The sequence below is a fragment of the Tenrec ecaudatus genome, chromosome 15, assembly GCF_050624435.1.
Source record: "Tenrec ecaudatus isolate mTenEca1 chromosome 15, mTenEca1.hap1, whole genome shotgun sequence".
Lineage (NCBI taxonomy): Eukaryota > Metazoa > Chordata > Mammalia > Afrosoricida > Tenrecidae > Tenrec > Tenrec ecaudatus.
In genome coordinates, this window is record NC_134544.1 from 86,967,944 (window position 1) to 86,994,564 (window position 26,621).

The 26,621-nt window shown below is 42.0% G+C and overlaps 2 pseudogenes; one reads left to right on the plus strand and one right to left on the minus strand.

Moving 5' to 3' along the window:
* Positions 1 to 481: 481 nt before the first annotated feature.
* Positions 482 to 1,720, minus strand: LOC142427288 (heterogeneous nuclear ribonucleoprotein A/B pseudogene; annotated as a pseudogene).
* Positions 1,721 to 5,868: 4,148 nt separating this feature from the next.
* Positions 5,869 to 26,621, plus strand: part of LOC142427574 (nicotinamide phosphoribosyltransferase-like) — a 158,756-nt pseudogene continuing 138,003 nt past the window's right edge.

Here is a 26,621-nt window from a genome sequence, read left to right on the forward strand (position 1 = left end):
TTTCTCATTAAATAAAAATTTTAAATCACACTCTTATACTTACTTAAAAATGACTTTATTTTTCATGCTTAGATCTTTGGATATTTTTAGTTGTATGCCTGTGTGTGGCGGGTGGGGGACATGATCTGATACACGGATTCATTCTTCTGCACGTGGAAATCTAATTCTTTTTTTAGGGGGGGGTTTAAATTTTTATTCCAAAAGCTTGGATAGCTTCAATATCCAGGTCGTGGCAAAATCAGGACATGTGTAAAATACCTTACAATACATTAGATTCCCAAAAAGGTACCAAAAAGTACAGTAAAATTAACACTTCCGTTAACAGGAAATGTATGACACAAATAATATAAAATTAAAAGGTGAAAAAAGGTGACACTGGTTTCCTAAGATGCAAGTTTACTCTTTACCCACCAGGGCCTGCAGGCCCCGGATACAGAGCAGCAGCAGGGCGCACACCCACCCCTCGGGTTTGGGGGAACCTGGTGTTAAATTAGGCCCACGATGCTGCTCGGCCTCTGATACACCACACGCTGCTAACACAACTAGCTCTGGAAATAGTAAACAGGAGAGTGATTTCCAGGGGGAAATTTTTAAATAAGATGCACATGGGACAGGCCATAGAAAGTTTGCCAAGTTAAATTTGGTACATAATTGTGTTCACTGATATCCAAACGGAGCGGCGCGGTCACCTGTCGTGCCTGCCACGGCCTCAGTATGGCTTGTAGTTATTCTGGTGGCCACCGCGTCGCTGGCTCTTCCCGTAATTTGTACTACCCTGACTGTAGTCGTAGCCGTAGCCGTAATAGCCATAGGGCGAGTAGTCGTAGCCGCCATAGCCGGGCCCGTAGCCCTGCTGGTAGCCGTAGCCCTGGTTCCAGTAGTTGCCGTAGCCCTGATTCCAACTCTGACTCTGACCTCCACTTCCACCACCACCACCACTGCCTCGGTTCCCTCGGTTGCGGTTTCCACGGCCCCCAGAGCCGTACTGCTGCTGCTGGTAGACCTCTTTGGGCTGGGCCACCTGGATTTCACACTTGCTTCCACTGACAGTGTGAAACTTTTTCTCCAGAACCTTCTTCACAGGTTCCTCTTCTTTATAGGTGATAAAAACAAAGCCTCGTCTTTTGTTAGACTTTGGATCCATGGGAAGCTCAATGGCCTCAATCTCTCCAAATTCGCCAAAGTACTCCCTAATCTTCTCCTCAGTGGCCTCAGGATTCAGACCCCCAACGAAGATTTTCTTCACCGGATCCTTTTTCATGGCCATGGCCTTTTTAGGGTCAATAACCCGACCATCCAGCCGGTGCTCCTTCTGCTCTAGTACCTTCTCCACGCTGGTCGCATCTTTGAAGAGGATGAACCCAAATCCTCTTGACCGTCCAGTGTTAGGATCCATTTTTATTGAACAGTCAACGACCTCTCCAAATTTGGTAAAATAGTCTTTCAGATCCTTTTTGCTGGTATCCCAGCTCAAGCCACCAACAAACATTTTTCCCGCGTCCTCCTCATTCTTGCTGGCGTTGATCTGGTCTCCCTCGGCGCCATTCTGATTGCCGGCCGGGGTGGCGGCGGTCGCCGTGGTGGCTACAGTCGCGGTCGCCGTCGTGGTCGCGGTCGCGGTGCCGGACCCGGCCGGCGACTCGCCCTCTGGGGCGGCCTCGTGCCCGTTTTCCGTGGCGCCGGTCGTCTCCATTGGCTGCTCGTCACCCGTTTCCGACATAGCTAGGCCAGTGCGCGGCGGCTCAGCTTCCCTCCCGCCCGCGTAGTTCCGCCGCCTCGGAAATCTAATTCTTACAGAATCATTTATTTAATGGTTACTTCACTTAAGAGGATTTAATACTCTTTTTTTAATTAATTTTAACAATTTATTAGGGGCTCATACAATTCTTATCACAGTTCATACATATACATACATGAATTGTACAAAGCACATCTGTACAGTCTTTGCCCTAATCATTTTTTTCTCCTCTTTTCTTTTTTTACATTTTATTAGGGATTAATACTCTTATATAAAATAAGTTTACCTCAGTTGTATAAGCATATAATTTTTACTTTAAAATTTACTCCATTGGTCTATGTGGAGTCCCTCTGTGAAGGATTACACTCTATTCTGCTCACCATATAACAGGTGATTCACACTCACCCAGAGATACCTGAGAGTAAGGTCTAGTGAATCATTTCCCAAAGATGCCTGGAAAGTAAGAGGAGGAGGGACTGCATTTGTCTAAATGGTGAGATTCTGTTTTGCAGGAAACTGTGGATGATAGTGGAGTCCCCAATTGTATTCATTTGTATATCACATTTATTATGTATGTATTGCACATTGTTTTCCTGATTAATAGCCATACAGGTAAACTGAATAAGGAGTGGTATGTGTACTGAATGTTAAACATTAAACAATTTAACACTTTGTGAATGTAAAAAACTATAATATATTCTTAATTTAGGTAATTACTTGACTAAACAGCATTAATCTAAACATTCTGCACCACACTTCATCAGAGATGTTGTTGGGTGCTTTGGTGTCAGCTTTGATCATCATGGTTCTATGTACATCAGAAAAAAAACATAAACTGCCACATCTTGGACTGTCCCCACTTATTCCTAGAGAACAATTTTGTAGCCACTCTCTGTATATCTAATTAAGCATTTTCCCCTATTTTGCTGACACTCTGTCAAGCAGGATGTCCTTCTCTAGGAACTGGATTCTCTGATCGCAGGTTCAAAATATGTGAGAAGTCCCACTATTCTCAATTCTAAAGAGCATTCTGAGATGTTAGTCTGCAATTTCTTCCTCTTGTGGCAAATTTGCTATTTTTAAAATTAAAGTTTCCTTCCATTGAATGTTTGCTTCATTATGCTCCAAAGAGTAATCTCAAAAATGACACCTCCAACCAGACGGGTCATTCCAGTTCCCCTGTTTCCTATGTTAGAGATCTCTCTCTGCCTGGAACACTTGTGTCTGCATAAACCGAGACAATGAGTAGCAAGCATCACTAATGACATGTCACAAGTTCAGCCCCAGGTGTCCCCACAGTAATTATCTCAGATAATAGAAAATCAGCCAGTCACTACTCACATTGCAGAGGGAGCAAAGCAGTCAGACACCTGACCCTTCAACAAGTTTTGACGAACAGATAAATGATAATAACCATGATAATCTGTATGCCAAGAAGGAAAATTGATCATATGGGATGCCAATGAAGGGTCGGGGTCACTTTTAATATTTGGACTACAAACAGAGAATGCTAGTTTCTCCTATTAAGCCTGCAGTGAGGAGAAATTTAGAGAAAAACTATCCGGGGGATGCTGAGAGCTAAGAGAGGAAGTGCTCATTCTAACACGTCTGTGCTCAGTGGGTCCTGTGTGCCCCCTGCTGCCCATGTCTCCCCTGCAGGGGAGGTTTGTGTCTGAGCTCACACTGACATCCCCTCACTGTGCTCCTTGCACAGTAACCCATGGCCGTGTCCTGAGTGTTTATGGAGTTCAACTGCAGGAAGAACTGATTCCTAGTGTGTCTCTGGCTTTGGAAGGATGGGTTATAACTTGTACTACACCATAGCATATCACTCACATCCACTGCAGTCCCTTTTTTGAGGTCTGGCAGATCCAGTTCCAGCAGGAAATTCTGGTGATGGAGAAAACTGAGACAGTGCAGGTGAGGGACTGCTTCTGGGAGGGCTTCACCAGTCCTGTTCTCGACTGCTGAGGCTGCACTCCTGTAAATAAAGATAATTGGTCTCTGTCAATCACTTGCAGTTACAACCATCCCTGTAGACCCAGGTCAGATATCTGAATCTCCCACCTTAGGGAACTGTCACTTGGCACAGGAGAACACAGAGCAATAGCATCTTTAGACCACAGCTCTGCTTTGCCAAGAGACCTAGAGTTCTGCTGAGAACTGACAACCTTCAGTGCCCAAAAGTGAAATTTTAACTTAGTGCCTGAAAAATGATTTGCATGTGAGTTTTAAAAGTTTGGCGTTGAAAAAGTAAGACCAAAAAAATCTATCCATTTGAACTGTGGTCCTGAAGAAGACAGTTGAAAGTACCTGGGATTGCTCAAAGGACAAACTAACTTGGAGTGAAGTGAAGGGGTATGGAAAGAAGAAGGCCTTCAAGGAACTGGACTGACAGTGTCTACAACAATGGGCTGAAGCATGGGAACAATTGTAAAGAAAGCGCAGGACCGTGCTGTGTTTTGTTCTGTTGTGTACAGTTCCCTATGGGGTTGTAACCAACTGGATGGCAGGTAACAACAACAAATGGGTGATGGTTGTGGTTGAGTCATTTGGATGACAGAAAGCATACTGGCTGGGAAGTACGTTGACCATAATGCAGAGCCATGTGTAAGTAGAATGGTCACAAATGTGATACCGTGTCTGTAAACTTAATTGTTTAAGATGTGATCCCGTGATTGCAGGAAGGTAGTGAGTCAAGTGGCAGTACAGTGGAGAGGTCTGACTAGAAGATCTTCCAGGTCAGTTAGTAGCAGAGAATCTGATGGCAGGGATTCTGGCACCTGAGCTACCCAATGTAGATATCAGGAAAGGGCTGAGAAACCTGCTATCCACTGCCTGTGAGCTAGGTCACATAGCAGTAGAGAGGTTGCTAGTGCAGAGACCGAATGCAGAACTTCTGTACTGACCTGGAGTTAGACCAGTGAGCAGCAGAGACCCCACTGGTAGAGAACTGTCCAATGCTCTGATCAAGAATTGTATCAACAGGGAATATTTTTGTTCCAAGGTTTATCTGCTTTGAAAGCTCCCCTGGTTAGCCAACTACATACAATTTGTATCTTATTACTTTCAAATGATTATTTTTCTTTAAAAAATACCTTTTTGGGGGGCTCTTACATCTCTTATCACAATCCATATGTTCCTCACATGTGTCAAGCACATTTACACATATGCCACCATCATCATTTTCAAAGTATTCTTTTCCCACTCGAGCCCCTGATTTCAAATTAATTTTCATCCCAATGTATAACCTGTTTCCAACCTCCAATTAACTACATACCTGTGAGTGTGGTGTGAGTCTGTGCAGCTAGTGGATGGATTTGTCAAACCCAGCTGAGCAGGGAGTGAAGCACAGAGAACTGATGGGTTTAGAAATGGTGAAGGAGTTGGAGAACGGTAGTGGTATATCTGACCTCCAGCTTATAGTACTCACCTTTATGCTGATTGCAAATCTATTCCACTGTGAATTACTCAAATAATTAAACTACACCATAAACGAGTATCTCCCCACAGGTTATTAAACATTCCTTAAATTTTTATGAGTTTTTAATTCATAAATAAATTAGCAATAACTTGATGGCACTACTTTGTGACGATTCAAAAAACAAACCTTAAAATTTACAATCCAGTTTTTTATTTATATTGATCACATTTCATGTGTTAGCTAGACATGTGTTACCACCCTACCAAATTGAACATCAGAGATAATGACCAAGACTTCCTGTTTTATAGCTATGACTGTATAATGAGAAATGTAAAGTATAGTGTGTATATATATGTACATATATATATTGAAAAAATATATGAAAGTCAGTGAAAACATCATTTAAATGATCCCAAACAATAAAATTCCAAAACTAGTTGATATTTCACAGCAGAAAAAATATATATGTATTTGAAAGTGAGTGACTAACCTCATGAACCAGAGTGGAGTGATGGATTGCTTTTATATGGCCTTTCTGTCCACTGCTTTGTCCTTCCCAACCAAAGAATGGGTAAGGCCCTGCAAATAAGGTGTATGAAATTAGAACAAGTGGGACACACACACTCACTTACTCACTCACTCACTCACTCACTCACTCACTCACTCACTCACTCACTCTTTCCTCTTGTACAGCAAGTATCTAAGCATGGCGCCCTCCACCAAGTCTGTGAAGGGCGGGGCCGGAAGTGCGTGTCGCCAGCATCTGGCGTGTATTTCGGCCTTTGGCGGCCGCCATAGTCACGCACAGCATCCCCGTCGCGCCGGGAGTTGCAGCGGGAGTTTGAGGAGGATCCTGCGCACCGGCGGCGCGGTGGAGCCTTTGGGAAGTAGTGTAAGTTGTCGGAACGACGGTAAGTGAGGAGAACAAGTGCGTGTCTGCCTCTGAAACAGGGCGAGCGACGCGCGGACGTGCGGCGTCAGGACCCGGGCTCCTGAGGGCGAGGCGGGGCAGAGGAGCTGGGGGGGGGGGGGGGGGGGGAGGGCAGCAGGCGGGAGCCATGGTTTCTGGGGTCCGACGGGGAGAGCGCCCACACACAATCACCCGGGGTGCCCTGCCCATCAGGGCCAGAGGGCTTTGCGCCTCTCCCTGAATGACAGAATTCACTGGATGGACAACCGTTTATAATTGTATTAGAGCTTCTTAAGTTCTGAGCCCTACAATTTGCAAAAAGTGGTGGCCTAAGTGGTTACAGATTGGGCTGCTAACTGCAAGGTCAGCAGTTCGGAATTACAAGTCACACCTGGACAGAAAAGCAGGGTTTCTACCCTTGTAAAGAGTTACACTTTCGGGAACCCACCTGGGGCAGTTCCAACTTCTCCTAAAGGGGCGCTGTAATCGGAATCCACTCGATGGCAGTGAGTGGGGTTTTAGGTTTGGGTTACAGTGATACCTCAGTGTCCATTTGCTGCGTCCCCACTTTGATTAAGCCGCCATTAAATTCTCTCTGATCATTAACCAATGATACAGAGCATCTCCCCCTCCGGGAGAATGCATGAGAAAGTAGATTGCCTGCACTCTTTTGCAGCCAGCCCTCTCCATGGGCCTGCCTAGGTGTATGCTTGATGGAGGTCACCTTACTGAGGACGGAACAAGGGACATTGTCATGAGTCTTGCCTTGATTGCTTGTGTATGAAGGTCCTGGACCAGTCTTGTAAGCTCTTCTATTGAATAAGGTGCACGTCCTAATTATGGTCCCTTTCCTGCTGCTGAAGTCCCACCTGTACCTGTGATGTATTGATCTGCCACCAGTCATGATCTGGGACATGCCTTTTCTTCTCTGCCCTGTTACCCAGGGCCCAGGCTGTGAATACTCAGTTGTTATTTTGACCTCGTGCTAATGGTCTCACTTATCCATACGGTGTGTGTTTGTCTTTTGTTTTCTCTTAAAGTTCAATAAATGTTCTCCTTAAGTTATATTTGGCATAGGGGTAACTTTTGTACCCTAACACACAATTTGGATCCTAAATGACTCAAGATACAGTTCTACTTTGGGACAGCATCTTGACAGCCATACCTGCAGCTAAAGTCAGGCCCTGCAGCCCTTTGGCTTCTGTCCTGAATGGGCAAGTGTTTCAAAGGTCTTTTAGTTCTGCAGATAAGTGCCCACTCTGTCCCTTAGCCTCATGGAACTCTGTGTAGGTTGGCAGATCTGGTTCCCCAGATAAATACTCAGATGTATACCACTTCATGTATTAACCTCCTGCCCAGAGGCACTCAGCTCTCTTGTTCTGTGGCCTGGGAATTGCACTGCTCTGTCTCAGTCTCTTGGTTCTGCTGCCACCATGTCTGTGTTGCTGCTTCTCCCCATCACTTCTTCTCTTGTGGCACAGCTCTCTGTCTTCTACATTGAAGAGTTTCAATGCAAGAATCTGGGATCCAAAGGCCCCTACTCCTGGCTCTCTCTCTCTCTTTTTTTTTTGGATGGTAGTGAGATCCCAATTTGTGTCTCAGAAATGTCTCAGTTAAACCTACCAGGATGTCCAGTGTGACTCAGCTCCAGGTTAGGTTGTCAGGCAGCTTATTTGCATAACTCCAAGTCTCAAGGGTACCAATCTATTGTTTGGCAATTTTCACAATTCTCTTAAACCAAAAAACCAAACTCACTGCCATCAAGTTAACACTGACTCATAGCAAACCTATATGACAGGGTACAACTGCCCCATGTGGGTTTCCAAGAGTGTGACTCTTTAGTGGACTAGAAAGCCATGTCACTCGTGAAAGGAGAAAGCCCCATCTTTCTTTCTAGGAGAAATTGGTGGTTTCCAACTGCTGACCTTGCTGTTAGAAGCCCAACAGTAACCACTATGCCACCAGATCTCCTTTTCCTCATTCACATTGTCGAACGACACACCCACCTACACATTTGGAAGGAGTTATGCGGCTATCGCTAGAAAGGCGTACAGGCAAACTAAGTGCATTGGGTTATTGTAAATAATGCTACATTAAAAATGTTATTTGTCTTGGAGTTCAAAAGTGCACTCACTATGGGGGATGTATACTTCTTACTTCATATATACATATTTAAATTTCAAACTAATAGGTGATATATGTGTTTAATATGGAGCTGTGGTTTTGACAAGTGGTAAGTGTTGGACTGCTAACCCATTAGCTGCCTGTCGTGGCTCTGTAGTCTTGGAAACTCTGTAGAACCGTTCTCCTTTGTCCTATCGGGTGCTTATATGTGTAACTCTACTTGATGGTGATTTTTAAAGTGTTTCTAAAGTGATTGTACAATTTACAGTTCCTCCAGCAAAATAATCTTCAGTTTATAATAGTTCGTTATATAGCTCATTTCAAATTTTCCAGATGCTTTAATTAACATAATCATCATAAAGGTTCATTGATTTGTCATTCTCCTTGAGAGTCACACAGTAAGGAATTAATTCTCTGTGTGCTTTGAGGTAGTGGTCCAGATTTATTGTTTCTTCTTTTTGACATGTATATTTGATTATCCAATCCCTATTTATTGTAAAGTCATCTTTTACTCAGATCTGAAAATTATGAGTTTTCACTTTTATTGCTCATGGTATTAACATGTTTTCTGTCACTCAATAAGGAGACCGTTAACAGTATTGGGGACTGTGTTAAGAAGATGGACAGGAACCCTTACAGCATCTGGAACTAAATTTCTCGCATTGTAGCAGCTTGCAGATTTTCACCAACCAGCAGCTTAGAGGAAGAAGGAAGAAGTGCCTGGTTTGGGTATTATTATTTCTGGGATGTCCTCATGAGAGACTGAAATTTGTGAGCATCATTGGAGCTGATAGAGTTAAGACAAACATAGAGCATCCCAGTTGCTGGCCGTGTTATAAGGACCAAAGAAAATGACCAAGGCTCAGGTAATTCTGCTGCATTTTCTTCTTTTTTGTATTTCCTACTGGAAGTGCAGAAGCCTGTTAATACTGATTTGGTTCCTTGGAAAGTGGAAATTTGAAATAGCAGAAGTTAGAGATAAACTTTGACTCTGACTTCAACATTGAGATGGAGAAGATTAAGAATATGTTGATCACAGGAATAACACTAAACTACTGACATTGAACATAATACATCACTAAGGATTCTTTGGATGATATTAGCTTTCAACTAATAATTCATTATTCTATGGCCAACCCATGAGAATCATTCAAATTTAACACTATGCTCAGTTTTTAAGGAGAAATAAGATCACTTCTTTAGGAGAGTCCATTATTCCATGGGTTTTTTGTCTGAGTAAGTTTCCGTAATGTTTCTTTCTGAAGGTGGTGTTGAATAATCTCCCAAACTGCAGCATTCTCATTAATGCATCTGAAATGGGCCTTGTAGCAATACTAATTTAAAAATGGTTGACGGCTTCTCACTTCCTCTAATTATAGATGTAGGAGAGAGAACCAACCATCAGCATTAGCCCTGATTCATATGAGGCAGAACTTAAACATAGATCTACCCTCCAATGGTTTTCCAGTTCTGACAGCAGTTATTTTTACACAGTTCTCTCCTTCTCAGATCATTCATTTTTTTTCAGTGGCCACATAGAAATTATAGTCCAGAATCACAGGTACAAGTTTTATTAAGTAACAAAATATAACTTGCTAACAGAATCAATAGGCTACACATTGGGATTCATATTAAGGAAACATGTAGGCAGATTTGCTCTTCTTCAGAGCAGGCTTGTTCTCTCTGTCCCTCTCAGACATTGTGCCTTCTGAATAGAAGCTCATTTCTTGGTTCCATCTTTTTCAATTCATCTATATCAGCTCCTTAGTGATACTGTCCTCTTGATCTTGCCGGCCTGTTCCACGATCTTGGCTGGAAAGCTCTGTGTGGACCTGTCACTGTGTCTCCTTTGCCCTGGTCGTCATCTTCATTGGACAGCTCTTGATGCAAGAATCTTACAGTTCATTTTGCAGGACCAGCAGTAGACCTTCACTATGAGGTAGAGCTTCAGGATGTCCATGATCTGCCCTGCTGTATCTCACAAAAGTAAACAGCCATCAAGTCAATAACTCTTCAAGATGTGGAAGCTGGTGAGTCCCAAGTCCATAGGTCAGGTATCACTCTGGAGCAGTGGTTCTCAACCTTTCTAATGCCGCACCTTTTAATACAGTTCCTAACGTTGTGGCCCCCAATCATAAAATTATTTTCGTTCCTAATTTGTAGTAATTTTGCTACTGTTAGGAATCACAATGTAAGCAGGATGTGTTTTCATTGTTACAAATTGACCATAATTAAAACATAGTGAGTAATCAGAAAACAATATGTAATTATATATTGTGAAATATTTCTTTCTAATGACAAAAAAATGAAATTTTGTTTTGAAGCATGTATAGCATGGGTAATAGTCTTCACGCCCGGTACTCGAATGTGGGCGTATCTGCATGTGGGTGGACTTCCTGGATACAGATAGAGGAGCGGTATCTTGGTTCCTAAGACCATTGGAAATATGTCTTTTCTGATGATCTTAGGCAAGCCCTGTGAAAGTGTCATTCGACCCCCAAAGGGGTTGAGACCCATAGATTGAGAACCGCTGGTCTGAAGGGTTCTCCTCATTGATGTGTTTGCAAAGGCTGATGAACCAGATCACCAGGACAGTAGTCCACAAGGTGAAGTTGTTGAATCTGGTCACATAATAGGTTGCAGGGGCTGAGGAACCCAATTGGGAAGGTCAGACAGCACGCTGTTGGCTCATGGAGTGGAGCAAGCTCTCAAGTAAGTTCACACAGGTGGCTCAGAGTTGTCATTCAAAGAAATGGCTCATGAATTTCTGGAAGCTGCAAATCCCTAATCCGTGGGTTCATTCTGGACTGTGTGGCTGCAGGGGCTAACAAAACCTAATCAACCGTTCAGATGACAGGCTAATTTCTCTCTGTCTCTTCTCAAACCATGCCTGCAGGCAGTTCTCTCTCTCCCTCTTGATATGATGGCTTCTTGGGTCAACCTAGCACCTTCCCTGCCTAGGCAAGGTTGGGAGGGCTCCAGAGGTCCACCCAACAGAACTACGAGGGCCCCTTGGAGAGCATGTGGTGAAAGATGGCAGGTTCAAGAGGACCTTGCAATTAAAGTAAAGGTAATTCTGTCCAAAGGTGGCTGAGGAGAATTTGTCCTAAGGTTGTCCAGAGGAGCTTGTCCTAAAGTGGCCATTAAGAGCTTAGAAAGTTGTTCTGCACTCAGGAAGGGAGATAATATCTGTGAACATTCTGATCTTGGTTCTGAGTTATAGCTTCTTGTTCCTGATCCTGAGTTGTACCTTGTTCATTAATAGACCGCTTTGATCTATTGAGTGTTGGGTGACCACAGCAACAGATTATCAAACCCAGAAGTGAGACAGAGTGGTGTGGAAGGACTGACTTGTTTTAGAGTTGACAAAAAATGTTGGAGAGTTGAGGTATGTTTGACCTCCCCGATCTGCACTGTTCCTGATACTTCTTGTCACTGAAGGTACCGAGCCTCTTATAATGGTGATGCCGGTAGAAACCCTAATTCCATTTTATAACAAATAGGTGTTTATCTACTTTGTGTGAGTGTAAAGCTGAGCTATTTCTAGAACATTCAGATAATGTTACTGGACCTCAAAATTCTAATTTTATGAGTGGGTGCATTATTTTCGGGCACTAGGGTCCCCAACACTCCAAAAGTGATCCTCAGGAGTGACATTGCAATTGTGGCATATATTAAAAGACAGAGAGCAGACAGCCGGACACAGGGGCTCTCTTCCCATGTCAGGACTGAGAGAGTGAATATATTTTCCAATGGGGATATATAATGGAGCTTACACATCTTTCCATAAGGCGTTCATGTCATGCAGGTAGCATGTACATAGTTAATGGGTCATATCATAAGCGGGTAAAATTATAAACAAGCAAGATGCTGAGTTACCATCTTGACCTAGTGTTAGTTGACTTCAAACCGGCCCTGTGCCCTCCCCAGGCATTTGCTACATTTATGTTGGGCTGGCTCTAGAACCTGATTTCTCTGACCTCCAGATAACTTTCAGGCACAGTGAAGTAGCCAGGCACAGAAATGATTCCTCTACTATGGGATCTCCTTTAAGTCTGCTCCTTAATGGAGAGCTAGCTATTGTGGGGGCCACATTATTTGACCTGGAGAATGCGTATTTGAAAACATTTATTTCTCAGAACACTGGAGCTCTTTCTGAAAATAGGGCTAGTTTTCTGGGCCGATGGTCGCGAATGAAGAAATAAGGTCAGATATTTTCTACCCTGTCCTTGGTTAATGGCACATTATGGAATGAACTACCACTGTAGTTTTTATTACTGTTTTGTTTTCTTTATTGTAAGAGTTTTTTTTAATTTTCAAATGGAAAATACTTCATTTAGTAGACTCCTCTTACTACAGGAACCACTGACATTCAACGATGTGGCTGTAAAGTTCACCCGGGAGGAATGGCAGCTCCTGAACCCTGCTCAGAAGACCCTATATCAGGATGTGATGTTGGAGAACTATCGCAACCTGGTTTCCATTGGTGAGGAGAATTCTCAAGTCATTGACCTCGTCACTGGCTTTTCCTGTCTTATGTGTTAAAAACTTTGCGGTGTTTGTGGTATTCTCAAAGAGGTCGATTCTCATTGCATTGTCTCATCCTAGGTTAGTGGGTTAGGTCTTTTACCCTTGAGAGAACACTATTTACTTTGTTCCTTTGAACATTATTTTCCTAGAAATACAAAATTCTACAGGCTTTACAAACGTTACGTTAATGTTGGTGTCTAAGAGTCTGTAATTTCTCATAAACAGGTTATCTAGTTGTCACCCCAGAAGCTTTCTCTCAGTTGGAACAAGAGAACTGTGTTTGGTAGTAGAAGCAAGCTATAGTGGAATTTTTTCAGATGCATGGTCAAAATACCTTAAGGGGAGTTGGCTGGGGTAGTTGATTCAACAAGGAGAAGGCCTCATATCTATGATACGTGTCCGAAATTGCATAAAAGTGTGTGCTACTTTGAATGTGAGAGTTCACTTGTCCTAGATGTTGAGGGAAGTGCACCTGTAGCTCTTATGAGATTAGATTTCTATTTTCTTGTTTTACACTATTATATGTTTGCTGCCATAATTTTCTTTAACATTCTGAAATATTCCCTTCTTTTATGTTTCCACTTTACTATGAAAATCTATCTTGCAAGCCTCTCTCCAAACAGAGAACTCTTAATTTATAACTGTCCTCTGAATTCAGCACATTCATCCCCTACTGAGTAAGAGTGGATTGCCATTTGTATTGTGCAGCACCATCTTGGATCTTGAGCCCCCACCATAAGCAGGTCTCCTTTGGGCTTCCTTAGCTTCCCCTCTCGGAGTTTCTCTAAAGGTTTTGGTGTCCATTTTCTTGTTTGTTGTCCTGTTCCTTTAAAGTTTTCTTCATGCAGGTGACATAAGTTATTCTGTTTTCTTAGAGAGATGGCCAAATTGCTTTCTCTGTTGGAATTCTTTAACAGACATGTTTCTCCATATTTTACTCCTTTTGGTGAAACACATTTATGACTTCTGTTATTTTTAGGTATCTAAAATCATCTTCCTAGCAAGAAAATTGTTATCAGCTTAGAACATACTTTAGCACTGTACCTTCAATATTTTTTTACCTGGAAGATTTTTATTTGAAGTTGTCTGTTCCTCCAATCAGCATCTTATATTCTTGCTTTCTTCATTATGCACATGTCTGCTGTGTATTCCTTAGTTTACAGTGTGCCTTCCTTAGACCCACTATTTCTTAACAGGTTCCAATACACGAACGATGACCGTTGCTGCTTCTAAAGAATATTTTTGCAGTATATTCCAATAGATTTTATTGCTGTTACTCAAACAATGCATAGTATATTCAATATTGCTCTCTTTTCTTTTCTGTATTTTGAGTAGCCTTTTGATTTCCATGTGTAAGTTGGCTTTCATGTCATCCCACATCCCATCTGGTCTCTGTCATTAGTCCTCAGTCAATCTTTTATTCCTCAAGTTTATTCTTTACATAGTCTCTAAGCTTGTGCTCTAGCTACTTTGGCTAGCTTCTACTTGGATTTTAGCGATTTATGATCTGTTCCACAGTTAACCCCTAGGCGTGTTTTGACTAATGAGCTTCTCCACCATTTCTTTCTATAGATGTGGTTGATATGATTTCCATTTGTTCCATTCCAAAAGATCCATATGTGTAGTTTCCATTTCTGGTGTTTAATAAGGAATTTGCTATGAATTCATCATTAGTACCAAAATTTTATCAGTAAACTTGCGTGTCATTTCTATTCCTAAGGTCACATTTTCCAACTACTGATACTCTCCCCAAATTTTACATTCATCAGTGTACATCATTGTATGATTGATCAATGTCAGGCTGAAAAATTCATGTGAAATTTTCAATACATATTTTAAAAATATATTTTTGGGGGTGCTCTTAGAGATATCATTACATCCCATAGTTCAATTACATGGAGCAGTACTGTACAATTGCTACCACAGTTTGAAACATTTTCTTCTTGAATTCCTTGATATCAGCTCTCCTTTATCCCCTCTCCCATCAATTTCTTTATTGTGGAAAACAGAACCTAGATGAAAGTGTGAGCAGCCTTATCTCTATACTTCTGACCACAGGGCTTGGGAGACCAGTACTAGTGTTGGAAGAAAACCTCCACAAGCTCCAAAGGTAGAATTGCTAATGCGCAATCTCCAGATAGAGTTTTCCCCACAACTGCCCTCCAGGAAGATGTTAGTATACAGCTGCTTCAGGCGCCTGACTTCTTGCTACTCAGCTGAAAGATGCCTAGCTTTAAAAGCAATCAGGTTCTCTTTGTTGCTGTCACTAAAGGAATCAACTATCACTTTGTCTCTTAAATGCCTTCTGGATGGTTCCTAAAGAAGAGTTGTGTAATTGAAGAGCAGAAATAAAAAGGCTTTGCATTCTTTCACCAATTTATATAATCTCATGGCATGCAGCTCCCCCTGCTACACCACCACCCCCCCACATGCACAGGCAGACACCTACCTACCTAACAAGGTAGGCAGGATCTTTACCTTGGGGATCCCTGAAATAATTGGATGACCAACTTAAGACCAGTGCTGAGGGTAGGTGGAGTGGAGTAACTGTCTCCTGAGCGGGGAGAACAATAACAACATGTCTGCTTTTGTAGTTAAAGCTGCTGGCAGATAGTAATTAGCCCTGTGCTTGTATGAGGTATCATTAAGGTAGCACTATAATGAGAGGATATTGTGGCCATGATTTTTAATTAAGAGAATGTGACTGGGACTCTTCTCCAACTTAGTGAATGCTTCTATATTTGCTTTAATTGGCGCACAAAACTAAATAACACTTGTACTAACTGGTCTTGCTTGCAGGCATATGAATATTAGCCTACCACTGACAAGATTATACATCAGGGAAGACACTGAAGTGTGCTTTTGGATAATGAATATGATGCCAATCTTCTTGAATTTGTCAATCTCAGCCTTATAAACCACTTGATTACCTAATTAAAAATAGCCAGTACCAGTCTATTACAGTTGAATAATGCATACACTATCAATTTTTTACCGTTCCGTTTTGTTTTGACAACTTGCAAATTTTTCCTGATAATATTGCATGTGTGCCATTTTCCAATGATTAGAGGATGTTAGCAGCTATTTTTTTCTCATTTTCAGTCATGCCATGTCAAGCATTGAAGGTCCCCAAAGCTCTTCCTCCATCCACATCATTACTGTTGACTGTACTTTAAGGATTTAGTACTTCCTCAGTGTTACTTCATTGCCATTAAACCTGAGGAGTTCATGTTCCAGAAGTTGATCACCAGGTCTTCCTCCCAGTCCTTATTTCTGGAGATTCCACTAAGACCTGTACACCATGGGTGATCCTGTTTGTATTTTAAACACTGGGTGGCAGTGCTTCTGGCATCACAGCCACCTACACGCCACCAAGGACAACACTGTAAGATGAGAGCTGTGAGCTAGAATACAGGCTCCATTAACATAAAGAATGTGTTTCTGTACCCTAGTCCCTTTCATATATACCTGTAAAAAATGGTTTTCTCCCAAGTAGAACATTTGGCATGTTTTACATTTCCAACTTTGTCTAGTACTTAGTTGTCTTTCAGTAAAGATGGATGAAATGAATACATCTAACCTCTAATCACTGGAATTAGCAAGTCTTATCACTCCTGTGGTCTATTGGTCTCAATGTCTTCCTTCTGTTATGTTTGTTTTATGTTTTCATGTACTTCTTTAAGCAAATATCAAATCTGTGTCTATTCATCACTTTCATATCCAACTTGATTTCTATAAAAACTATTTTTTATCATTTGAATTGTTTACATGATTGTATTTCATTCAATGGGCAATAAACATTAAGGATAGTGTTTTATTTATATTCATAAAAGAGGATTGTCACTAAAGATCTACTTTGTATCAATGCGTATTTTAAGGGGTCCATTGTAAACCAAGATGTTGAAAAGAGTTAATGTTCTGTTCTTTTATAGAAATCCAGAAAGATGATGATCATTTGCTTGAGCACTTGCAATTTGAAAGACGCATGGACAGAATAGAACAATGCTCTAAATTTAATACATATCCTCAGCATAAAAATAATTTTCCTCCAAAGGAAAATGATGAGATGTTTGGATTACATGAAAAAATTGTAAAATCAGATTTAATCATTCTAGAATTAAATCAGAACAGAAGCAACAAAATACAGAAGTCAGTTGTGCTCAGTGAAGATGAGAAAACTTTTCTCCACATTGAAAAAGAGCGATTTTGTACTGAAATGAAATTCCCTGAGTGTGAACCACCCAGGCTCATGAAGTCACAATGCATTCAACATCAGGAGTCTGATGAAATTGATAAACCACACACAGGTAATAAATGTGGAACAACCTTCATCGAGGACTCTGTGCTCTATGAGCACCAGATTATTGATATACTAGGTAAGACCTATGAATGCAGTCAGTGTGGGCAAAAATTCAAGAAAGTGTTCAAACTCAATGAACATTATCAAAAAAGTCATGAAAGACAAAAGCTATATAAATGTTTGCAATGTGGGAAAACTTTCAAAAGTGGGTCATACCTCAAGGGACATCAGGATTCTCATGTGGCAGGAATGTCCTATATATGCAGTGAATGTGGGAAAGGCTTCACCAGGAAGAGTGATCTCAATGCTGGAGAGAAACCCCACATATGTGGTGAATGTGGAAAAGTCTCTATCAGGAAGACTGCTCTCACTGATCACCAGCGAACTCATACTGGAGAAAAACCCCACATATGTGGTGAATGTGGAAAAGCTTTTATCAGGAAGAGTAAGCTTGCCATTCATCAGCGAACTCACACTGGTGAGAAATCCCATGTATGTGGTGAATGTGGAAAAGCCTTTCTCAGGAAGGATGTTCTCACTGTTCATCAGCGAACTCATACTGGAGAGAAACCCTATGTATGTGGTGAATGTGGGAAAGCCTTTATCACGAAGACTGCTCTCATTGTTCATCAGCAAACTCATACTGGAGAGAAACCCCATGTATGTGTTGAGTGTGGAAAAGCTTTTATCAGGAAGAGTAAGCTTGCCGTTCATCAGCGAACTCACACTGGTGAGAAATCCCATGTATGTGGTGAATGTGGAAAAGCCTTTCTCAGGAAGGATGTTCTCACTGTTCATCAGCGAACTCATACTGGAGAGAAACCCTATGTATGTGGTGAATGTGGGAAAGCCTTTATCACGAAGACTGCTCTCATTGTTCATCAGCAAACTCATACTGGAGAGAAACCCCATGTATGTGTTGAGTGTGGAAAAGCTTTTATCAGGAAGAGTAAACTTACTGTTCATCAGCGAACTCATACTGGAGAGAAATCCTTTGTATGTGGTCAATGTGGAAAAACCTTTCTCAGGAAGGATGGTCTCACTGTTCATCAGCGAACTCATACTGGAGAGAAACCCCATGTATGTGGTGAATGTGGCAAAGGCTTTATCCAGAAGGCTTCTCTCACTGTTCATCAGCGAACTCATACTGGAGAGAAACCCCATGTATGTGGTGAATGTGGAAAAGCCTTTATCTGGAAGCATGCTCTCACTGTTCATCAGCGAACTCATACTGGAGAGAAACCCCATGTATGTGGTGAATGTGGCAATGCCTTTTTAATGAAGAACGATCTCACTGTTCATCAGCGAACTCATACTGGAGAGAAACCCCATGTGTGTGATGAATGTGGAAAAGCCTTTATCACGAAGACTGCTCTCACTGTTCATCAGCAAACTCATACTGGAGAGAAACCCCATGTATGTGTTGAGTGTGGAAAAGCTTTTATCAGGAAGAGTAAGCTTGCCGTTCATCAGCGAACTCACACTGGTGAGAAATCCCATGTATGTGGTGAATGTGGAAAAGCCTTTCTCAGGAAGGATGTTCTCACTGTTCATCAGCGAACTCATACTGGAGAGAAACCCTATGTATGTGGTGAATGTGGGAAAGCCTTTATCACGAAGACTGCTCTCATTGTTCATCAGCAAACTCATACTGGAGAGAAACCCCATGTATGTGTTGAGTGTGGAAAAGCTTTTATCAGGAAGAGTAAACTTACTGTTCATCAGCGAACTCATACTGGAGAGAAATCCTTTGTATGTGGTCAATGTGGAAAAACCTTTCTCAGGAAGGATGGTCTCACTGTTCATCAGCGAACTCATACTGGAGAGAAACCCCATGTATGTGGTGAATGTGGCAAAGGCTTTATCCAGAAGGCTTCTCTCACTGTTCATCAGCGAACTCATACTGGAGAGAAACCCCATGTATGTGGTGAATGTGGAAAAGCCTTTATCTGGAAGCATGCTCTCACTGTTCATCAGCGAACTCATACTGGAGAGAAACCCCATGTATGTGGTGAATGTGGCAATGCCTTTTTAATGAAGAACGATCTCACTGTTCATCAGCGAACTCATACTGGAGAGAAACCCCATGTGTGTGATGAATGTGGAAAAGCCTTTATCACGAAGACTGCTCTCACTGTTCATCAGCGAACTCATACTGGAGAGAAACCCCATGTATGTGGTGACTGTGGAAAAGCCTTTATCCAGAAGACTTCTCTCACTGTTCATCAGCGAACTCATACTGGAGAGAAGCCACATAAATGTAGTGAATGTGGCAAAAGCTTCATTTGTAAGGGAAATCTCAAAACTCATCTACAAATTCACAGGAGAAAACCCCTATGTATGTGGTGAGTGTGGCAAAGGCTTTATCCAGAAGACTTCTCTCACTGTTCATCAGCGAACTCATACTGGAGGGAAACCCCATATATGTAGTGAATGTGGCAAAAGCTTCATTCTTAAAGGAAATCTCAAATTCATCTACAAATTCACAGGAGAAAAACCCTATGTCTGTGGTGAGTGTGGTAAAGCTTTCAGCCAGACGCAATGCTTTACAGCACATCAGAGATTTCACACAGGAAAGAAGCCCTTTGCATGAATTAAATGTGGAACATCTTATATTGGATGTCAGATCTTGTTAAACATGAGAAATTTTCAACAAGAAACCTTTCATTGGAGTTAGTTTAACAACGCTTTCAAAACAAATGAAGAGGTGCTGGAGTTTGGCCTGGGCCAAGTGTGGGAAAGGACAGTTGGGACTTACCATATGGGTACCCATGTTCTGTGTTGCTGTCCCTCTACTGACATGGCCCACCATTTTGGGGGCAAATGACCTTCCAGACTTCCGCAGAGTGTATGCTCTTCCAGCTTTCAGTGCCTGAAAGAGAGCTGAACCTGTTTCTGGATCACAGATGTTCCAACCAGTAGAGTGCCCACCTACTTGCCAGTTGTGCCTGCCACACTTGCATTCTCTTTGTTACCTCCCCCTCCCCCAGGTGACAGCACAGAAGTACAATAAATTAAAAATAAAGAAAATAGAAGGTGTGTGGGACAATTCATCCTGAGGATGAATGGACCATCAACCACTACAACCCTGAGACAAGAAGAACTAGATGGTGCCCAGCTTCTACTGCTAATTACTCTAAAGGGATCACAAAAGAGGGTCCTGATTCGAGTGGGAGAAGAAAGTGGAACAAACCAAAATCATAAAATAGATCAGGCTTACTGGTCTGATGTAGACTTGGAATCCCCAGATTATGGCCTCTAGTGACTCTTCACTCTTGGAACTGTACTCACTCCTCTGACTCAGGTTTCAGCCCAACAATATACATGCTCAGAGGGGAAAAATTACATCTGAGAGGTATGCACTCCTTAGAAAAATCAACCATACTAAATCAAAAGGAGAGCTTTTGCTTATGGATCAGAACTTTTGAAAGCAAGAAGGAATAGGAAAGAAGGAGGACTAATATAAAAACACAAGGAGGGCTGAAGTGGGAAGAATGCTGGTATGTCTTGAGAATTGCAATCAATGTATGAATTCAATGGAATACAATTTACTCTGTAAAGTTTGAAATCATAAAAAAGTTTTTTTTAAAAATGAAGAGCCCGTGTCTCATTAATGCTTTCTTGTAGGATAGTTATCATGTAGCTGTAATGAGTGTGGGTAACAAACTTTTACCTGTGTTTCTAAGTTTTCTTGACATAAATCTACAAAATTTAAAAGCCTTCAATTCAGTCAAGATGGGAAACTCTCCACAGGTAGTCATGTGACATCACATACCAGTGATCTCACGCAGAAGGAAAGCTCTGGCTATATAGTGACTTTGCAAATACCCTCCTTGGTTTCCCTCAGTGTGTCAGTCAACTACATTAGGATTTTAACCACTAAGTCCACTGCACTTGGAAAAAGTTTCAGAAAGGGCACAAGCTCAAGGAAGTATAATCTACAGATATAGGCATTTATATAGATTTTGATATTGAGATATATGCCACAGTAAAATACTGGTAAAAAAAATCTGGCTCAAAGACAGTAAAGATGTTCCACAGGGTTTAGGCTGCATTCTTTACAGAGGAAAGGGGAAGTATTTAAATCAGGCTATTCGGAGGGCTTGCTCTACCTTAACTTTACACATACTTTACAGCCACTGTAGTCAAAACAGAGAGGTACTGGCATAATGACAGATATTCAGAACAATGGAAAAGAGCCAAAAACCCAGAAGTAAAAACATCAGCATACAAGCAACTGATCTTTGATAAGGTCCCAAAAAATATTAAATGGGAAGCAGATGCCATCTTTAATAAATGGTACCAGAAAAAATGGATATCTACCTGCAGAAAAATGAAGCAAGACCCTTACCTCACTTTGTACTTCTTTTTCTTTTGAATTCATTTTGTTGAGAATTTGTTAATAATTATTTGTTTCCTAACAACAGTATTGGCATAGACAATATTTTCTAGGGTGTTCTAAGAGGAAATTATCGCACAATGTGCACTAGTGAGTATTCATTAGAATGAAAAAATTCAAGATATATCTGAGGATGTAGACAAAATTTGAGACAAGATGATCATTTTTTAACTGTATTAAATATTTCTAAGTTTGACAACAAATGGCAGTAGGTTGTATCTAAATTGTAAACTGAGGTCTGAGCAATACATAGTGCTCTGAAATCTGCCTGGTGAACGATAGACAAACCCCATTCCAATGAAAAGAAGGCATGGTCAGATGCATGAAGGTTCCCTAGAGTCCATGCACGGTGGTCCCTGAAGAAGTGCTGACAAGGTGGGGAAACCACAGCTTCTGAGAGGAAAGCCTCACTGCCTTCATTCCCTTGTCTCTGCTGAAACTGAGTTTGTGTTTGTGCTCACACTGACTTCCCATCACTGGGTATCTTGCACAGTAATACATGGCTGTGCCCTCAGGATTCACAGAGCTCAGTTTTAAATAAACATGGTTCTGGGTGGTGTCCCTGGTGATGGTGACTCAGTACTGGAGATCTGGATTATACTTTGTGCCCCCATTCTCCCATATCCCAATCCACTCCAGACCCTTTCCTGGAACCTGGTGGACCTAGGTCACATGATAGCAAGTTAAAGAGAATCTAGAGACAGCACAAGTGAGAGATAGGGTCTGTGAGGGCCTTGCTAGTCCAGGGCCTGACTCTTGTAGCTGCACCTGGGCCTGTACAGCTGGGGATAGAGAGAAACACAGTGAGTCATGTGCTCTAATGCTGCACTCCCAGACTTCATGTCTGACTCCCTGAACCACTCACCTCCCGGAGTTGCCAGGAAGAGGAAAACCCACACATGCTTCATGTTCATGTGGATAAGATTCGTGACACCCAGAAAATGCTCTCCGGGTGAGAAGGAATATAAATTTTAAGTCCATGCGTGCTGTGGTTTCCTTTGGGTTCGTGTCAGGCATTTGCGTGTGGGAGGTGCATGGTATGTAAAGGTGGAAAGGGCTGAATGGGGCCCCTGCCTCTGGGACTCACACTAGAAAAGCAATGCTGGTGGAGTCCTTGGGAGAACACAGCCCTCTCTCTGAGGTCTTCACTCTACCAATCATGCGGACAGCTGTGCAGATGTTAAGTTTAATGTAGCTTTACATCCATTACCATCAGAAGTACACAGATGATCTGGTGAAATTAAATACGATCTCTATCCTTACCATGCAATGGAATCAAGACTAGGCCTACCTGAATCGTTTCATACCTCTGACCATGTAGGGAATCAAGTATATGTCATCCCTAAAACTCTTTGTCCCCATAACATTTCAGAATATTTGGGAAGGGGTAAAAGATACTTTGTCATATTATGTTTTTAATATTGGAATAAAAAGGTTTCCTAACAACAAGGTTATTTGTGGGGTTACAGGAACCCACAGAAATCATAAGAAGGTCATTTTTCTTCCCATGGCTTAGTACCCTATGTGGGTGATGGGTATTCTGAGCCCCCTGCTGACAGCAACCCATCACATACAGGAGAGGTGTTTCCTGGGCTTACACTGCCTTCCAACTTCTGCGGGCCACACAGTAACATTTTCTCTGGTCATAAGCATTCAGACTGTTGGTCAGGAGTGTGACCTGGAGTTGTCTCTGCAGATTTCCAAACATGGCAGTGGAGCTACCATAGAGGTCAGCACAGCAGTTCTAACTGCAGTCTTTATCCAAGCTCCTGTGGGTTCTTAGCACCCCTGCAAGTCAACTTTCTCCCTGAGGTTATTTTTTATCTCTGGTCCCTCAGTGTGAAAAGCTTTAGAGGTAGAGAGTGCTACAAGTTGCAAACACTGAGTTGGATATAGTGAAAGGAAGTATGATATACAGACATAGCTATAAAGATTTTGATATTGAGATATGTGCCACAATAAAGTACTGGTATAAAAAATCTGGCTCAAAGACAAAGTTATTCGACAGGGTTTAGGCTGCATTCCTTACAGAGGAATGGGTAAGTATTTAAATCAGGCTTCTATTCAAAATAATTGAAACAGGAACTTTTAGTTAATTATTCGATATTAAGAGGAAAGTTTCTAGCCAGAATAATTTTGGGGGTGGTTTTCTGTTATGTTTGATGGGAAATTTTGCAGATGTTGGTAATTGTTGAAAACAATAATCTAATGCCACTGAACTACACCTGAGAAGAATGTTGCAAATAGTATTGTGTTGCATGTTTCATGAGAAAAATATGTTCCAATGTATGACAGAAAATTTTGCACACATAGCTGGAAACTGATGGAAATCCTTGCCAGTACAACATATCAAATACTGTTTAAAATATTGAACAGGAAAAGGGATTATGATATAAGCCAGTAACTGAATTTACCAAAAAAATTCATAATGAAATAGTCTATGTTTATCATTTTATTTTATTGTTCATTTTTGCCCAAACCAGTTTATAGTTAGCTGTGGTAGTCATATAATCATTTGTCAATTTGACAGGATTAAGAGTGAAGGGGTAGAGTCTAGCCAGTCACTCAGATCATAGCCAGTGTGGCCTCTGTGTTGACATGGCCTTCTCCTGAGGATTCTGGGAACTCCTTTATTCCTCCTTGGATGTAGGAGTCTCTCTGTCTCTGTCTCTCTCTGTTCACTCCCTGGGAGACATTGCAGCTGACAAGACACATGCAACTATGCTAGTGCCCTGAGCTGGAGAAACCATGCCATGCTGGACCCATGCCAGCGCTGAGATGCTTACAATGCAACCGGATCCGGAAGACTTCCCACCCACTGGCCTGTGCTCTTCTTACGTTTGGCATCATTGCATGTGTTTTGTGAGTCTGAAGAAGACTTTAAAAATAGCTATCGGGCATATGGTCTAAGATTGGACTTAAGGACTTGATCTGGACTTGTCTGGGATGTTTTCTCAATATTTGATTGCTCTTGTATATAAAGCTACTTCTCAATGACACAAGTGTCTATGAATTTGTTTCTCTAGTCTACCCAGAGTAACACAGATACCATATCATAACACAGTTCAATCACATCAAGCAGTATTTTATTATTGCTACCACAATCAGTATGAAAACATCCTCTTCTTTCTTGAACTCTTTAATATCGGCTCCCTTTTACCCCACCCACTGCCCCACTGTACCTCCAAGAAACCCTTGTTTGTCTTGCTGCCTCTATACATTTATCAATTCTGGGTTTGTACTGTTAAACAGAAAAACACATAACAAAACTCAAGAGTATTACCCCCAGTTGCAAAATACATCTGAGATGAACCCGAATAGGAATTGGGAGTTGAGGAAGAAGGCAGTCCGAATTTAGTCTTCTGTCCTTCCCTGGAGTCCAGGACTGAGCCAGATGTGTTTCGGATCAATTATGTCAGTCTGGCTACTGGGGTGTGGTGACCTTGCTGGATAACTGCCTTTCCAGGGCTTCTGTGTTCAAAAATACTCTTTAGGTCCTATAGCCTGCCCTTTCTACCTTTGGCTTATCACATGCTAACATCCCCAAACTGATTGTTAAACATATTACAAGAAAAACACAAGACACCGAGAAAACGAACTCCCTGCCTTCCAGTAGATTCTGCCTCATAGCACAGCCCTATTTTGTCATCTTTGCCGGTGAGGAGGGAACACTGTTCTTTTAGCAGCACAAGCGAGGGATGCTTACAAACCACCATCCCTGCACTGGCCGCAGAGTGAGACCGCTGGCTGTGGGGAGTGGGACCCACTCCTGATGATGAGCCGGCTCCATCTCTGTGTGTGCAAAGTTCTGTTGCATGCAATGTCTGTGGGTAAACTGCTTTTGTTGGCGACCACAGACAATGGTTTAACAGAATTATGCTGTTAAGTTGACCTTACACTACAATAGAGGGGAATACTGTTGGAAGGAAGAATAAGGCTATTTTTATAAATCTACCTTTAAATTGAAGCACAGCAAGTGAAAAAATATGCTTAAAAGGAAAACCAAGTGTTTGATCGCCCCTGTGAACAACTTTGCTGCTGTGGGATCGCCAAATTTGTGGGTGGTAGCTGGGTTGGGAGACCGGGATATAATACCGGGCGTCCTTTAAATTGGTTTACCCACAGAGAGCACAGCTGTGCTCTCAATCATGCCGTCCCAGTTCACAGCACCTTCCTGTGTTTTGCTTCCCTTACAGGTTCTGTGGCAACTCCCGACCGAACAGTTGATACTTCAGGAGCATCCCACAGAAGCCTGCAGAGACAACTGGAGGCTTGATGCTGAACCACAAGGTCCGCAGAGGGAGGAGAGCTCCCACTGGTGATAATCCCTAGCTATGCCCAGCTCCCTCCTGCAGATGATTAGACCAGGCCACGTGGAGAGTCTCAGCACTCGGGAAACAGGAGTGCTTGGAATCTTCCAGGAGCGGGGCTAGGTGTCGGTGGAGGTGTTTCTATTTTGATTTGAGAAAGGAATCACAAAGCTCCTCACCCTGCTAGTAGAAAGGGGACCTGGCATTTCCAGGTTTCCCGGCAGTTTTCCTGCACAGGACTGGTACCTTTCAGAACTGGTGCCCAGACTCTAGCCTGATCCACTTCTGAATGTACACTCCTCTTCCTTGGGCCATCCACTGTACTAGAAAACTTACACCCCAGGACCACGCATAAACAGCGGATAATTCTGAGCTGTACAGGAAACCACTGTTATAAGCACAATAAAAGTTCACTCTTCTAAGAATAATTCACAGAGTCCATAAGGGACTCTAGTGGATTGATTATACTCCTCCCTTGCCCCAAACCACAATAACCTCTGTAAATGCAGACCGGTATCTCTCATGAATATAGATGCTAAAATCCTCAACAAAGTCCTGGCCAATGGAATCCAACAGCATATAAACTTTTTTTTAAAGACCAATATTCTCAGGCCAATGAATCAGGACAGAAAATCAACAATAAAAATATCCACATACAATTGATTTTTACAATAACCCAAAAGACATTAAATAGGAAGCAGGTGCCTCCTCAATAAATGGTGCTGGAAAATCTGGATATCCACCTGCAGAAGAATTTGGATATCCACCTGGATATCTTATTCCATGCATGAAAATAAACTCGAGGTGGATTAAAGACCTATATGTAAAATCCTGAGCTAGCAGGATCATTAGTGAGAAAATTAGGACATTGCTAGGAGGCCTAGTT